This window comes from Sapajus apella, unplaced genomic scaffold (assembly GCF_009761245.1).
Source record: "Sapajus apella isolate SASKATOON/1434 unplaced genomic scaffold, GSC_monkey_1.0 scaffold38, whole genome shotgun sequence".
Classification (NCBI taxonomy): domain Eukaryota; kingdom Metazoa; phylum Chordata; class Mammalia; order Primates; family Cebidae; genus Sapajus; species Sapajus apella.
Window position 1 is genome coordinate 7,370,653 of NW_022436978.1, and position 16,945 is coordinate 7,387,597.

At 48.7% G+C, this 16,945-nt stretch overlaps 1 protein-coding gene, 1 non-coding gene and 1 pseudogene across 5 annotated transcripts in view; 2 read left to right on the forward strand and 1 right to left on the reverse strand.

Annotated features, from left to right (window-relative positions):
* Positions 1–6,864: 6,864 nt before the first annotated feature.
* LOC116565067 lies at positions 6,865–6,961 on the reverse strand (annotated as a pseudogene).
* A 716-nt stretch (positions 6,962–7,677) lies between these two features.
* Positions 7,678–7,784, forward strand: LOC116565062. Its single transcript, XR_004275230.1, has one exon. It is a non-coding gene; the product is annotated as a U6 spliceosomal RNA (small nuclear RNA).
* An 8,837-nt stretch (positions 7,785–16,621) lies between these two features.
* ATP13A3 (ATPase 13A3) overlaps positions 16,622–16,945 on the forward strand; it is a 91,962-nt gene continuing 91,638 nt past the window's right edge. For 3 of the 4 annotated variants that reach the window (XM_032298211.1, XM_032298217.1, XM_032298216.1), the window contains exon 1: positions 16,622–16,748. The gene's annotated coding sequence lies outside the window, so the exon portion shown is untranslated. Of the gene's footprint in view, positions 16,762–16,945 lie in introns of all 4 variants that reach the window. The other variant, XM_032298212.1, reaches the window with a different exon arrangement.

Genomic DNA, 16,945 nt, shown 5'->3' on the forward strand with positions numbered 1-16,945 from the left:
GTTACCCAGGCTGGAGTGCAATGGCGCGATCTCGGCTCACCGCAGCCTCCGCCTCCTGGGTTCAGGCAATTCTCCTGCCTCAGCCTCCTGAGTAGCTGGGATTACAGGCACGCGCCACCATGCCCAGCTAATTTTTTGTAGTTTTAGTAGAGACGGGGTTTCACCTTGTTGACCAGGATGGTCTCGATCTCTTGGCCTCGTGATCCACCCGCCTCGGCCTCCCAAAGTGCTGGGATTACAGGCTTGAGCCACCGCGCCTGGCCTTTTTTTGTACTTTTTATCTATTATTGATTAATTTTAAGACAGTCTCACTCTGTTGTCCAGGGTGGAATCAATGCAACTTCTACCTCCCAGGTTCAAGCAGTTCTCTTGCCTCAGCCTCCCGAGTAGCTGAGATTACAGGTGCCAGGCTAGTTTTTGTATTTTTAGTAGAGACATGGTTTAATTATGTTGGCCAGGCTGGTCTCGAACTCCTGACCGCAGGTGATCTGTCTGCCTTGGTCTCCCAAAGCGCTGGGGTTACAGGTGTGAACCACTGCAGGGGGCCTGAGTGTGAAAACTTATACTCAGATTTTTTTTAATGCATGGGGGCTGGCTCCCTCAAAACCCACATTGTTTAAGGGTCAACTGCATTTTTTTTTTTTTTTTGAGACAGTTTTGCTCTTGTTGTCCAGGCTGGAGTGCAATAGTGTGATCTCAGCTCACTGAACCTCTGCCCCATGGATTCAAGTGATTCTCCTGTCTCAGCCTCCCGAGTAGCTGGAATTACAGGCATGTGCCACCATGCCTGGCTAATTTTGTATTTTTACTAAAGATGGGGTTTCTCCATGTTGATCAGGCTGGTCTCAAACTCCTGACCTCAGGTGATCTACCCACCTCGGCCTCCCAAAGTGCTGGGATTACAGGCGTGAGCCACTGCGCCCAGCCCAACTGCATTTTTCATTGTTTTATTGTTTTTGTTTTTTTCCCTGAATATTTTTGATCCCTGGTTGGTTGAATCTGAGGATGCAAAATTGAGGAGGGAACGTGGTTACGTGCTGTCAAGGATAAAAAGGTGAATGTGACTCTCCCTTTTCTCTTGGAGCTTGAAATCATTCTGTGAATATCTCAATTGGTAGAGCCAGATGAGGGTAGAGCTGAGCATAATTTTTGTTTCTAAAAGAGAGATAAAACAAAGTATCTCAGGAATCTAAAACAGCTATTAGGTACCCCTCGAAGTGATATTTGAGATCCTTAGGGTCCTCAGTCTTCTTTAAATGAATGTTTTTAAAATGAAATCAAGGTCATAAGTGTAATTAAAGGTACCCTAAAGAAATCACATTAGTTTTGAAATAATTGTGAGGAATCTACAGCATTAACTTTAGAAAACTTTTCATAAAGTTTCAAGAGGTTGGCCGGGCGCGGTGGCTCAAGCCTGTAATCCTAGCACTTTGGGAGGCCGAGGCGGGTGGATCACGAGGTCAAGAGATCGAGACCATCCTGGTCAACATGGTGAAACCCCGTCTCTACTAAAAATACAAAAAATTGGCTGGGCATGGTGGCGCGTGCCTGTAATCCCAGCTACTCAGGAGGCTGAGGCAGGAGAATTGCCTGAACCCAGGAGGCGGAGGTTGCGGTGAGCCGAGATCGCGCCACTGCACTCCAGCCTGGGTAACATGAGTGAAACTCCGTCTCAAAAAAAAAAAAAAAAAAAAAAAAAAAAAAGTTTCAAGAGGTTTCACGTTGGTGGTCTCTGCTGGTAATATGAGCTATTTAAGGGTATTCAAGGAGTGTAGAAGTAGAGACACGTGTGGAAATAAATGTTTTTGATATGCTCCACCTTAAAGCCTGTTCACTTTCATTTTATGACTATTGCTGTCGTGAAATTCGCAGAACCTCAGGCTGTTTGGACTCCATCTTCTAGGATGAATTAGATTACAGGTAATCTCGTGGTGGAGGTGTATTTTGGATGGACTCACTTTTGAAATGGTTCTGAAAGAAATTCCTTGGCCTTGGGACTTCCACACTGGAGCTGGCAATCAGTATCGCCTTAATTTACCTATTTAAATGAGGCATCTCTGCTCTAAGGAAAACAAAACAAAGAGGAGCTAAGGGTTCTGTTCTATTTTGTTGTTTGACTCGGTCACTCAGGCTGGAATGCAGTGACATCATCATATCTCACTGCAGCCTTGATCTCCTGGGCTCAAGCAATCCTTCTGCCTCAGCCTCCTGAGTAGCTGGGATGGGACTACAGATGCACGTCACCACATCTGGCTAATATTTTTTTAATTTTTGTAGAGACAAGGTCTCACGTGCTCCCCCTTTTATAAAAAATTCCATAAGGACGCAACGATCTTTAGCAACCAGAAGATCACAAACATCCTTCTGGAGATGAGTTGTTGACTGGTTTAGAGGGCAATGAAAATCTACCTACCTGAGTGGGGCAGTGAGATAGGAGTGTCCCCTATGATCCTTCCAGCGAGCAATTCCTTCTGGTACCAGGAGCCCAAAGGAAACTCTGTCAATCACCTGTAGCTGGGCTTGTTTCCAGTTTGTTCTAGAAATCAGAACTGCCTGCTCTGAAAATAGGTCATAAGTGACTGGCCATCCTTGAGTTGCTCACAGGAAGTAGCTGCAAAGGTCAGGGCAAGTTTTCAACGACTATACAGGCCAGCAAATGACAGGCTTTGAGGAGCTTCTCTGCTTGGCATCTGAAACAGGTAACATGGAGAAGCTGCCTTGGAGACACATTGACAGGTATGGTGACGCGAGCCTGATTCCTCAGCTTCATAAAACAGATGCCTTTGCAAAAAGCCCTCCCTTCCTTTTCCTTCCTTCCTTTTGACAGAGTCTCGCTTTGATTCCTCAGCCCCAAAAAACAGATGCCTTTGCAAAAAGCCCCTTCCTTCCTTCCTTTCTTTCGACAGTCTTGCTTTGTTGCTCAGGCTGGAGTGCAGTGGTACCATCTCTGCTCACTGCTACCTCCGTCTCCTGGGTTCAAGCGATTCTTCTGCCTCAGTCTCCCAAGCAGCTGGGATTACAGGCACACGCCACCACACCTGGCTAATTTTTTGTATTTTTAGTAGGGATGGGGTTTCACCGTGTTAGCCAGGATGGTCTCGATCTCCTGATCTCATGATCTACCCACCTCGGCCTCCCAAAGTGCTGGGATTACAGGCATGAGCCACTGGGCCTGGCCGTAAAAAGCCCATTTCTATACAGAAGAATCATCTTGCAGGACTCAAGGAATGATCATGAGGAATCGACAGCATTAACTTTAGAAACTTGATGCAATATTCCCAAGAGGAGTTAGGGTTGGGATAAGTAATCTCTGAATTAATTTAATCCTTGAGATGTTGGGATCCTATGGAGTCAGATATGTATTTCTTTTCTCTTTCTTTGAGATGGCGTCTTACTTTGTCCCCCAGGCTGGATTGCAGTGACATGATATTGGCTCACTACAACGTCTGCCTCCTGGGTTCAAGCGATTCTCAGCTTCAGACTCCTGAGTAGCTGGGATTACAGGCACGCCACCATGCCTGGCTAATTTTTGTATTTTTAGTAGAGACGAGGTTTCACCACGTTGGCCAGGCTAGTCTCAAACTCTTGGCCTCAAGTGATCTGCCCACCTCGGCCTCCCAAAGTGCTGGGATTATAGGTGTGAGCACCATGCCTGGTCCTGATACATATTTCTATTAATACACATTTATATGCATCATTTGTTACTGAAGTTAACACCTTATGCTTCAGAATGCTATTTCACTGACACAGTCATTATAATATAAACATTAGAGTAGAGTTACAATCCGGACACTATGGTTTGCTTGTCTTACTGGCCCAGCAACATGATTTTGGAACCACTGGGGACTATCAGGCTCCAAATAATAATCAATGTTTCAACTCAAACCAACAGGATACTATAGAGCCAGAGTCAGCAAACTTTTTCTGTAAAGGGCCAGACAGTAAATATTTTGGGCTTTGTGGGCCATATGGTCTCTATCACAACTACTCAACTCTGCCCTTGTAACAAAAAAGCAGCCAGATAATATGTAAATGAATGAGCATGTCTGTGTTCCAGTAAAACCGCAAAAACAGGCAGCTAGTTTTGGCGTGGGGCCCGAAGAGCATGGACTTTGAAGCCAGGTTCAAACCCTGGCTTTGTCATCTTTTGCCTCTGTTACCTTAAAAAAACTTCATTATCTTCCCTGGGTTTTGGTCTCTTCATCTCTAAATTAGTAATAGTACTTACCTAACAGTGTTGTTACAAAGACTAAACGAGTTAAGTTTGTAAAGTACTTAAACAGTGCTTACCAATGAGTAACTACTATAGCAGAGTGTGTTAGATAATTAAACATTCTGTGCAGTGGGTAATATTATTCCCCTTATGATTTAGATTCAAAGAAAGAAACACATGACTTGCCGGGCGCGGTGGCTCACGCCTGTAATCCTAGCACTTTGGGAGGCCGAGGTGGGTGGATCACCTGAGGTCAGGAGTTCAAGACCAGCCTGGCCATCATGGTGAAACCCCATCTTAAAAAAAAAAAAAAAAGAAAGAAAGAAACACATGACTTAAAAGAAGGCTATGACTTAAACTCAGTTTTCCCATCTCTAATATTAATGCAACTGCACTTTTTCCATCAGAGAAGAAATCATTACAATGAAACACAGGGAAATTCCCCACAACAACCTGTGAGTCAGACTTTGGCCCCTAAAGCCAAAATCTTTTTTTTTTTTTTTTTTTTTGAGATGGAGTCTCGCTTTCTCACCCAGGCTGGAGTGCAGTGGCGCAATCTTGGCTCACTGCAACCTCCACCTCTGGGGTTCAAGTGATTCTCCTGCCTCAGCCTTCTGAATAGCTGGGATTACAGGCGCCTACCACCATGCCTGGCTAATTTTTTGTATTTTTAGTAGAGACAGGGTTTCACCATGTTGGCCAAGCTGGTCTTGAGCTCCTGACCTCAGGTAATCCACTCGCCTCAGCCTTCCAAAGTGATGGAATTACAGGCGTGAGCCACTGTGCCCAGCCAAGCCAAAATCTTAAAGGACTACTTATATTTCTTTTCTCCTGACCCACACAAGGAATTATTACACACGGCAGTGTGCTGGGGCTCATGTGTACTGGCTCACTAGTGCTGACTGTTAAATTTTCAGAAATTTGGGCCAGGCATGGTGGCTCACATCTGTAATCCTGGCACTTTTGGAGGCCGAGGTGAGCAGATCTCCTGAGGTCAGGAGTTTGAGACCAACCTGGCCAACATGGTGAAAACCCGTCTCTACTAAAAATACAAAAATTAGCTGGGTGTGGTGACGGATGCCGGTAATCCCAGTTACGTGGCAGGCCGAAGCAGGAGAATTGCTTGAACCCAGGAAGTGGAGGTTGCAGTGAACCAAGATGATGCCATTTTACTCCAACCTGGGCAACAAGAGTGAAAGTCCATCTCAACACATAATAATAATAATAAAATTTTCAGGCTTCTGTGAAACAGTAGTGAAACTCTTGGTAGCTTGAAACTGGCTGTGGTGGGAGCATTTACACCATTAAAATGGCAGGTGCCACACAGTCAGGGCTTTTAATTTCTTGGAGAACCAGGTTATCAGCACACTGGTCCTATGCTGGCAGTAAGCACTCCTCCAGGAGGGCCCCCATATCCTAAATAGCTAGTTGGTAAACAGTATTCTATGTCATGTGAACCACCATATCCTTGGGCACCATGACCTCAGAAAAATGCCAGGCCCATGGCTTTGCCTCATGGCAGAGGCAAAAAATTTTTGACATGCTTTGCTTAGAGACAGAAACAAGTCAGTGATGCCCTGGGGCTCTGATTTGTAGACATCTGGCTTAACAGTCCTGCTCCCTGTTCCCTGTTCTCATTCCAGTACACACACACACACACACACACACACACAGCACTGGCCTGCATAGTCAAGCTAAAAAGGAATTGAATGGCTTAAGAGGTACTAAGAGAAACAGAGATGGAGCTTGTTGGCCAAACGTCATAATCATAATCAAAATACTTTATTTATTTACTTATATTTTTGAGATGGAGTCTCCCTCTGCTGCTTAGGCTGGAGTCCAGTGGCATGATCTCAGCTCACGGCAACCTCTGCCTTCCAGGTTCAAGCAATTCTCCTGCCTCAGCCTCCCGAGTAGCTGGGATTACAGGTGCATGCCACCACACTCAGCTAATTTTTTTATGTTTAGTAGAGACGGGGTTTCACCATGTTGGCCAGGCTGGTCTTGAACTCCTGACCTCAGGTGATCTACCTGCCTTGTCCTCCCAAAATGCTGAGATTACAGGCGTCTGCCATCATATTTGGCTAATTTTTGTATTTTTAGTATAGATGGAGTTTCACCATGTTGGCCAAGCTGGTCTTGAACTCCTGACCTTGAGATCCACCCACCTCAGCCTCCCAAAGTGCTGGGATTACAGGTGTGTGCCACTGTGCCTAGCCTCAAAGTACTTTTAATGGCCACTTTTTCTAGGAAAGGCAATGAGTGCTGTGTTGTTTTTTTGGTTTGCTTGTTTGTTTTTACATTTCTTTTTTTTTTTTTTTTTTTTGAGACGGAGTTTCGCTCTTTTTGCCCAGGCTGGAGTGCAATGGCGCGATCTCGGCTCACCGCAACCTCCGCCTCCTGGGTTCAGGCAATTCTCCTGCCTCAGCCTTCTGAGTAGCTGGGATTACAGGCACATGCCACCATGCCCAGCTAATTTTCGTATTTTTAGTAGAGACAGGGTTTCACCATGTTGACCAGGATGGTCTCGATCTCTTGACCTCGTGATCCACCCGCCTCGGCCTCCCAAAGTGCTGGGATTACAGGCTTGAGCCACCTCGCCCAGCCCTGTTTTTACATTTCTTTAAAAAAATTTTTTTTCTTTCTTTTTAAAAAAAATTTTATTTTACTTGTCATCCTTGCTCAGGGACCATGCTAATCTTCTCCGTATCATTCCAATTTTAGTATATGTGCTGCCGAAGTGATCACTGTTTTGACATTTCTTAAGATAAGATCTTCATAATCTAAACGTGTGACTTCTAACCTTTTGTCGAAGCAGCAGAGGGAATACAGGCAAGGGCTAGACACAGTCAGAGATTCTTAGACAAGACACTCCCTCATGTGAAATTGTGAATCTCATTTTTCTTCTCTATAAAAGGAGAATCATAACAATTCCATTGCTAGTCTGACGTGGTTGTGAAAATCAATGCTAACTTGTTATCCACTTACTCAGCATACTTTTTGACTACTGCTGTGTGCTGTGAAGGGCTGAGGATCCAGATGTGGCTGAGAAAGGTCCTGGCTCATGAGGAAGTCAAAGTCTGGGTGCTTAAATACCAGAGTTTGGATGTGAGATGGTGAATCACTCTGGCTTCGTTTGGTTATAGTGGTCAGAAGTTTGGCCCTGGAGCAAAATGTCTGGGTTTGAATCCTGGCTGTGCTTTTGGCTGAGTTATTGAACATGTCTTTTTTACTCTGTAAAACAGGATTTTTAAGCTTTCCTCAATTTCATCTGTAAGCAGAGATAATAGTAGTATCTCCTTCCTGGAATTGTTACAAAGATTAAATGAGACAGTAAAGTTTCTTCAGTTTCTTCATCTATAAAAACGAAAAGAACAGTAACTACTATTTGTAGTGTTGGCATTGTTGTGATGACCAAATGACACATGAAAGTATTTAGAACCTTAAAAAAAATGAATAAGATGGTGCTCGCTTCGGCAGCACATATACTAAAATTGGAACGATACAGAGAAGATTAGCGTGGCCCCTGCGCAAGGATGACATACAAATTTGTGAAGCGGTCCATATTAAAAATAATTTTAAAAAACGAGTAAGATAGACTAATGGAAAACACAAACATGAATAGGTGCTTATTCTAGGTTGTAAATGCAGTGAGACAAATATGCGCTAAAGAGGGCTTTTCATTTTTTTTTTTTGAGACGGAGTTTCGCTCTTGTTGCCCAGGCTGGAGTGCAATGGCGCGATCTCGGCTCACCGCAACCTCCGCCTCCTGGGTTCAGGCAATTCTCCTGCCTCAGCCTCCTGAGTAGCTGGGATTACAGGCACACGCCACCATGCCCAGCTAATTTTCGTATTTTTAGTAGAGACAGGGTTTCACCATGTTGACCAGGATGGTCTCGAGCTCTTGACCTCGTGATTCACCCGCCTCGGCCTCCCAAAGTGCTGGGATTACAGGCGTGAGCCACCACGCCCGGCCATCATTTTTTTTTTTTGAGACAGGGTCTTGCTCTGTTGCCCAGGCTGGAGTGCAGTGGCGTAACCTCGGCTCCCTGTAACCTCCATCTCCCGGGTTCAAGCGATTCTCCCACCTCGGCCTCCTGAGTAGCTGAGATTATAGGCACCTGCCACCATGCCCAGCTTATTTTTGCATTTTTAGTATAGACGGAGTTTCATTATGTTGGCCAGGCTGGTCTCGAATTCCTGACCTCAAGTGATCCACCTGCGTCGGCTAAAGAGGGATTCTTAACTTAGCCTAGGAATCAGGGAAGGCATTTAGAGATGATATCTGAAGTGGTAAATTCATTCATTCAGTCATCCATCAGGTGTAAACATCTGGGTGTCTATCACATGCCAGGCTTCATCTTAGTGCTGGGTATACAGTGATAAACCAAACTGACTGATTCTTTACCAGTAGCTGCACAAAGAGATAATTGGTGGGGATGGGCTTTTTTTTTTTTTTTTTAAATAAGACGGGGTTTTGCCACGTTGGACAGGCTGGTTTCGAACTCCTGACCTCAAGTGATCCATCCGTCTCAGCCTCCCCCAAAATGCTGGGATTACAGGTGTGAGCCACTGCGCCCGGTTTTTTTTTTTTTTCTTTTTTTTTTTTTTTTTTGAGACGGAGTTTCGCTGTTGTTGCCCAGACTGGAGTGCAATGGCACGATCTTGGCTCACCGCAACCTCCGCCTCCTGGGTTCAAGCAATTCTCCTGTCTCAGCCTCCCGAGTAGCTGGGACTACAGGCACGCACCATCATGCCCAGCTAATTTTTTGTATTTTTAGTAGAGACGGGGTTTCACCATGTTGACCAGGATGGTCTCAATCTCTTGACCTCGTGATCCATCCGCCTCGGCCTCCCAAAGTGCTGGGATTATAGGCGTGAGCCACCGCGCCCGGCTTTTTTCTTTTTTTAAAGAGCTGAGATCTCACTGTCTTGCCCAGGCTGGAGTGAAGTGGCACAATCATAGCTCACTATAACCTCAAACTCCTGGGCTTAAGCAATCCTAGAAATCTTCCCACCTCAGCCTCCCAAGTATCTGGGATTACAGGCACCTGGCACTGTGCCCAGGTGATAAGGATATTTTATGTGCCCCTTCCCCATAATCCCAAATGTCCTTCTCACATTTACAAAAATAAACAACTGGTATTTTTTCAATCTTACATGTCACACAACTACAGCCTCAAGATAAATACAATAACAATATAATAAAAATACTATAAAGAAAAATATATTTGCATAACATTTACATTGTATTATAAGTAATCTAGAGATGATTTAAAGTAGGGTCGGCCGCGGTGGCTCACGCCTGTAATCCAAACACTTTGGGAGGCTGAAGTGGGCGGATCACCTAAGGGCAGGAGTTCAAGCCTAGCCTGGCCAACATGGTAAAACCCTGTCTCTACTAAAAAAACAAAAAAGTAGCTGGGCGTGGTGGTGGACGCCTGTAGTCCCAACTACTTGGGAGGCTGAGGCAGGAGAAAGAATTGCTTGAACCCGGGAGACAGAGGTTTTACTGAGCCGAGATCCTGCCATTGCACTCCAGCCTGGGTGACAGAACAAGACTCTGTCTCAAAAAAAAAAAAAAAAAAAAAAGCATATGGGAGGATGTATATATGTAATATGCAAATACTGTACCCTTTTATATCAGAGACTTTAGTATTTTTGGGTTTTGGTATCCACAGAGGTTCTGAAACCAATTCCCTGTGGATATCGAGGGTCAACTGTATACGTATTTAAGCCCAAAGTTGAACTTACAAATTAGGCAACAAAAAAAGAGAAGGGAAAGAACAGATTACACAAAGACCCTGGGGCAGGAAAGAGGTTGGTGTGTTTGAGGAACCGAGAGAAGCCCCAGTGTAGCTGGAGTAACTTGGGGAAGAGGTCTGGGGTCAGACGACAGGGAGGGCAGAGGATAGAGTGGTGCCAGCAAAGGGGGAAGTGGCGGGCAGGCCACATCCTGCACTGGACTTTGTGGACGCAAGAAGTTTATCTAGTATTCTAAGTGAGATGGGAAGCAAGTGAATGCTTTTATCAGGAGCTCTGCTTGAAGTCACATAGGTGACTACTCTGGGGCTGGGTTGAGAATGGACTGGAGGTGGGCAAGGGTAAAGCGGAGGAATCCGCTGGGAGCTAACGCAGTAGTGCCAGGTGAGAGATGGAGGTGACATGCATTATTCTAGTGGCAGCGGAGATGGAGAGATGGGAGAGGATTTGAAATGGGCTTGGTGTTGGATTGGATGGGTGGTGAAGGAGAGGGAGGTGTAAAGATGACTCCCAGGTTTTGGGCTTGAGTACATGTTTAGGCAGGAGGAGAGGAGCTGGTCTGGGGAAGAAGGGCAAGAGCTGAGTCAGGGGTAAGTGAACTTATCTGGGACCTGTGAATCACTGTGTGACAGTGATAGGAAAGAATGGCCCAGGGACAGGACTCTGAGAAGAGGCCTAGGCTGCAGGCATATGGTTGACGGTTTTTTTTTTTTGAGATGGAGTCTCGCACTGTTGCCTAGGCTGGAGTGCAATGGTGCGATCTCAGCTCACCGCAACTTCCACCTCCCACGTTCACTCAATTCTCCTGCCTCAGTCTCCCAAGTAGCTGGGATTACAGGCACACACCACCACAGCTGGCTAATTTTTTATATTTTTAGTAGAGACAGGGTTTCACTATGTTGGTCAGACTGGTCTCAAACTCCTGGCCTCGTGATCCACCTGCCTTGGCCTCCCAAAGTGTTGGCATTACAGGTGTGAGCCACCGTGCCTGGCCTTTTGTTTTTTTTTTTGAGACAGTCTTGCTGTGTTACCCAGGCTGGAGTGCAATGGTGCCATCTCGGCTCACTGCAGCCTCCGCCTCCTGGGTTCAAGTGATTTTCTTGCCTCAGCCTCCCGAGTAGCTGGGATTACAGGCATGTGCCATCATGCCTGACTAAGTTTTGTATGTTTAGTGGAGACAGTGTTTCACCATGTTGGCCAGGCTGTTCTTAAACTCCCAGGTGATCTGCCTGCCTCGGCTTCCCAAAGTTCTGGGATTACAGGCGTGAGCCACTGTGCCTGGCTTCAGTTGGCAGTTATTAATGTACATGCAGATGACAGCTACAGCCATGGTAGATAAGGCCACCAGCAGACAGCACATGGATCAATCCTCTTATCTTTTCTGGGGGACCCAGACACCTTTTAGAAGCTGATAAAAGCTCCACTTCTTCCTTTAAAAGTATTTGCATCCTTCTGAAGCCCAACACAACTCTTGTAAGGTCAAGAGATGTCCAATTAAAAAACAAACAAACCTGGTATAGACAGAGGAATGAATTCTGGGTGGAGCCCTGGGGAACAGCAACATTTAGAGACAAGACGTAGGAAGCACCTGCAGAGGTAGAGTTGGAATAGACAGAAAGTGGGACAAGGAATTCCAAAATAGAGTATGTTATCAAAACTAACAGCAAGCCGGGCGCGGTGGCTCAAGCCTGTAATCCCAGCACTTTGGGAGGCCGAGGCGGGTGGATCACGAGGTCAAGAGATCGAGACCATCCTGGTCAACATGGTGAAACCCCGTCTCTACTAAAACTAAAAAAAATTAGCTGGGCATGGTGGCACGTGCCTGTAATCCCAGCTACTCAGGAGGCTGAGGCAGGAGAATTGCCTGAACCCAGGGGACGGAGGTTGCGGTGAGCCGAGATCGCGCCATTGCACTCCAGCCTGGGTAACAAGAGCGAAACTCCGTCTCGGAAAAAAAAAACAAAAAAAACAAAAAAAACTAACAGCAAAGTGTCCCAAGACTATGAGAGGCAGCCAGGCGTGGTGGCTTATGCCGATAATCTCAGCACTTTGGGAGGCCGAGGCGGGAAGATCACGAGGTGAGGAGTTCAAGACCAGCCTGGCCAACATGGTGAAACCCTGTCTCTACTAAAAATACAAAAATTATCTGGGCGTTGTGGCATGTGCCTGTAATCCCAGCTACTTGGGAGGCTGAGGCAGGCGAATCACTTGAACCGGGGAGGTGGAGACTGCAGTGAGCTGAGATGGCACCATTACACCCCAGCCTGGGTGACACAGCAAAACTGTGTCTCAAAAAAACAAAAAAAACAAAAGGCCAGGCACGGTGGCTCACGCCTGTAATCCCAACACTTTGGGGAGGCCAAGGCAGGTGGATCACGAGGCCAGGAGTTTGAGACCAGTCTGACCAACATAGTGAAACCCTGTCTCTACTAAAAATATAAAAAATTAGCCAGCTGTGGTGGCACGTGCCTGTAACCCCAGCTACTTGGGAGGCAGAGGCAGGAGAATCGTGTGAACCTGGGAGGCGGAGGTTGCAGTGAGCCGAGATCGTGCCACTGCACTCCAGCCTGGTGACAGAGAAAGACTCCGTTTCAAAAAAAAAAAAAAAAAAGAATAGGAGATGCCTGCTGCTGAGAGAACTAGAAAGGCAAGGCCTGAAAGTGTCCCCTGGAGTTGGCAACAGTAGTATTGTTGCCTGGGGAGGCCTAGGCCCCGGAGTTGGCCTAACAGTGGTAATTTTTGTGGAGAGCTAGCTCTGTTAGGAGGCTTTGTCCCTCTGGGGCCGATGTAGGAAGATGAGGATGTTCCCTCTTAATGGTGTACATTTTCTTTTCTTTTTTTTTTGAGACGGAGTTGTGCTCTGTGGCCCAGGCTGGAGTGTAATGGCACGACCTCGGCTCAGCATGACCTTGGCTTACCGTAACCTCTGCCTCTCAGGTTCATGTGATTCTCCTGCCTCAGCCTACCGAGTAGCTGGGATTACAGGCATGTGCCACCACGCCCAGCTAATTTTGTATTTTTAGTAGAGACGGGGTTTCTCCATGTTGGTCAGGCTGGTCTCAAACTCCTGACCTCAGGTGATCCACCTGCCTCAGCCTCCCAAAGTACTGGGATTACAGGTGTGAGCCACTGCACCCCATGATGGTGTACATCTTCTTAGTGAAATAGGAGGTAAGGGGACAGTGAGAGGGAAGGGCAAGCAAAGATGGGGATTTTGAGGATGGAGGAGATAGGAAATAGCCTTTGTGAGAAGTAAAGTCAGACCTTATTAGCATGGCTGTTATCACTGTGCAGCTGTGATCATGGGTTGGCTCTTAGAGTGAGTAGGATCAGAGGAGGGAAGGAGTGGGCTTGGACCCAGAATCATCATGGCTGAGAACCAGTAAGCCTCCCAGAACTTCTCAAGACTGTTCCAATCCCTTTCTCTCCCCTGTATTGGGTTTCTCCTCTTTTTATTACACCTTCTTTTCCCCCAACCTTTCAACCTGCTCAAGCCAAGTGACTCGGCACTTCCTCTAAAGCCAGTGCCCACACCCCCCTTTTTTTTTTTTTTTACCATTCTCAAAACATCTGTAACGAAAAATTTTTGGAATATCCAACTGCTCTTCTCTTTTTCCTATGGCTTTCCCTTGCCTGGCTGCGTGTTGCCTTACGTTGGCTGCACCTTGAATTCTGGGGCTCTTTGTGATCTTTTAAAAGCTGGAATGGATTGACAGGTTCATGTTGGGTAGCTTGGAGGTATATACTGCAGCCAGAAGCCAAGGGGAACTCGAGATTTTAAGTGGAGTACATTGTAGTTCACCCTGAAGGCTGAATTTGTCTAAAGGAGATAGGAAGCTGCTGCAACAGTTCAGACTAGAAAGGATGGATGCCAGTGGGAACCACAGTAGGAAATGTTTTTTGTTTGTTTTTTAGATGGAGTTTTACTCTTGTTGCCGGGGCTGGAGTGCAAGGGCGCAATCTCAGCCCACTGCAAACTCCACCTCCCGGGTTCAAGCAATTCTCCTGCCTCAGGCTCCCAAGTAGCTGGGATTACAGGCACGTGCCACCACACCCAGCTAATTTTGTATTTTTAGTAGAGATGGGGTTTCACCATGTTGGTCAGGCTGGTCTTGAACTTCCGATCTCATGTGATCCACCCGCCTTGGCCTCCCAAAGTGCTGGGATTACAGGCATGAGCCACGGCGCCCAGCCCACCTTAGGAAGTTGAGGCTTATTAAGGAGGTGAAATAGATAGGACTTGGTGATTGGGTAAGGCAGAGGGCTGAATTATGAATCACTCACTGATTTCCGACTTTCTAATTCTGATGACTGTGGAGATGGTGGTGCTAACAGCTGAGGGAGGGGCGGCTATGAAAGCAGTTTCAGTTCTGGAAGTGTCCAGTTTGGGGTGTCTCTGTGGTATCTAGCTAGTGCTTCCTGGCAAGCAGTTGGATATTTGGTTCTAATTTTGTAGAATGGGGCTGGGTTGGAAATTGCTAATTTGGGAGTTGCATCCATCAGGACGCAGGCAATCCCAGAAGAGCGAGTAAAGTGAGAAAAGCTTTTGGCTTAGACTGGAAGCCTGCACTGAAGGTGCAGATTCACAAGCGGATGCTACCAAATGAGGCAGGGGCTTTACTTACCTTGTCTTGATAATTAAGAGGGTTCACTCTTTTGAAACCAAGGTAGTAGAGAAATTCCAGTAGGTGAGAGCTAGCCGAGCTGTCAAATTAGCAGAGAGAACCAGAGTGGTAAGGCCTGAGGAATGCCTGCAAGGTTTGGCAAAATCAAAGTCATGAGTTACTCTTGCCTGAGCAGGGTGAAGAAGGGTTAGAGTGGGGGAGGAGAAGCCAGACTGCCAAGTGTTGAGAAATGAGGAAGCAGAGGCCGCCAGGGAACACCACTGTTTGAGGTCGCACTGAGAGACAAGCACTTGGAAGCGAGTCGGAGAGGGCACTTCAGGAGGAGGTTGTCTTGATCGTTCGTTTTTTGGACTTGGAGAGGCCAGCCTGTTTAAAGACTGAGAGGAAACAGCCAGGCAAAGAAGCCGGGGAGATAGGGGAGGAGGATTTTAGGGCCCAACCTCACCCAGACCGCTTTCTTGCGGTTTGCCGAACACTACCACACCCCATAACTCATTTAGTCATTTCAACACCACGAGGTTTGAAACAAAACGGTGAGGCCACGGATTGGGAAGAGAAAGCTGTGGCTCCATCTCGAGGTCCAGCGCACTGCCCACGCCAAGAGGCGGGCAGAAATGCCACAAAACTGCCCAGCCCCACACAATGTAGGGGACCAGGGGTGGCTGTGGTGCGCTCCTTGCCCCCGGGAGGTGTTATCAGTGTCACGGACTAGAGTCGTGTGCTGCCCCAGGTGAGATGTCATCGTATGTGTGGACCAGGGGTGGCGGCCCTGATAAGTGTCCATGGGCTAAATGCTCCCTGCTGCTGGCGAGGTGTCCCCAGGTGTGGTGGACAGGGTCCGCGTGCATGCTGTCCCCTTCTCTAAGACGCTAAGGAGGCTAAGTTCTGTAAGTAGCGGCAAGGAGAACAGTCACGAAGCGGGCCAGGCGCCAAGGGCGCGGGCCAGGTGGCCCCAGGCGAAAAGATGGCCTCGGCCGAAGGCTGCAGGTGGCCGGGCGCGCTCCCTGCGCGTTGGGGAGGGGAAGCCGCGAAAACCAAACCCGTGATTTGGAAATCCGGCTGCGGCCCTACCCGGAGATAAGTCTTCTGCGGAGGGAAGTATTTAATTTGCCCAGGACAGTCGAAAGAGGCGCCTTCCCGCCGGAGGCGAGCAGCGGGTGCGTCGCAGCTTTCTCGGGTGCGCTCCTCCCCTCCTCCGCCCCGGGCTGGCGCGCAGAGCCCGCGGTCAGATGCGAATGACAGTTTTTTGTTTGTTTATTTTGGCGGGGACGGAGGTGGCCAAAGGCTGAACGAACCTTGCCTTGGGAGCTGGGCTCTGGTTTCCTCTCCACCACTTAGCACAAGCTTCCTCCATGACCACGACTCTGGGCAACGTTTGTCTAGTTACTGAGCCTCAGTTTCCCTGTTCTTAAAATGGGAGTTTGGATTATGATGTTGTCATAGCCCAAAGAAGATGGAGTGGGATTTGCCGTCCCACTTCATCCCAGCAGAAAAGCCGCCCTCCATTAGCCACCCACGCCCAACAGCCAGCGTTTTTGGACGGCCTCCCTTACCTGCTTCTTTCTTTTGCCAGCTCGAGGGGGCTAAACGCATGGGGTGGGTGGGGCTTACAGTTCGCCCCGCCCCTTCCCGCCTCCTGACGTCGTCCGCGCCCCTCCGCTCTCGGCGCGGGGATGTAGCCACCACGTGACTTCACTTCGGGCGCGGGAGTCCCGAGCTCGCGCGCGCACCCCGCCTGTCCGTCGCCTCTCCTCGCAGCGTGATCGGGCGCCACGGCGGAGGGGAGGGGAGGGTTCACGGCGTCGCTGGCGGTAGGGGGCCGTTTCGGAGTGCACACCGCCCTCCCTCCCCCTGCCCGCCTCCCGTCGCCCTCTCTTGTTCTCGCCCTGCCTGGCTACACGCCGCCGCCGCGGGCGCGGAGGAGGAGGAGAACGCGGACGTCCCAGGGCCTGCCCGGCCCCGCCGCGGCGCCTCCTTCCCTCACCCTGAGCCGCAGCGCGCGGCGCTGGCCGAGGGCGATGGGGCTGGGCTGAGGCAAGGCGGCGGCGGCGGCGGCGGCGGCGACAGCGGCGGCCGGGTCCCCCGCGGCTCCTGGAGCTGGTCCGGCCGCGAGGGAGGCCGCGGAGGAGGCGGCGCGGCGGCGGCCGGTGAGCGGCCCGGGTAAGCTGGGCGAGGGGCGGGTGGGCGGCGGCGACGGGGGAGGGTGAGGAGGCGAACGGTGTGGTCTGGGCGGCGGGTGCCGGCTGAGGTCGCGGCCAGCCTCCTCGGGCCGGCGATGGGCACCTCGGGGACTAGGAGCCGAGACCCAGGGGGGTCGGGGACAAGCGAGGCCGGGCAGGAGCCC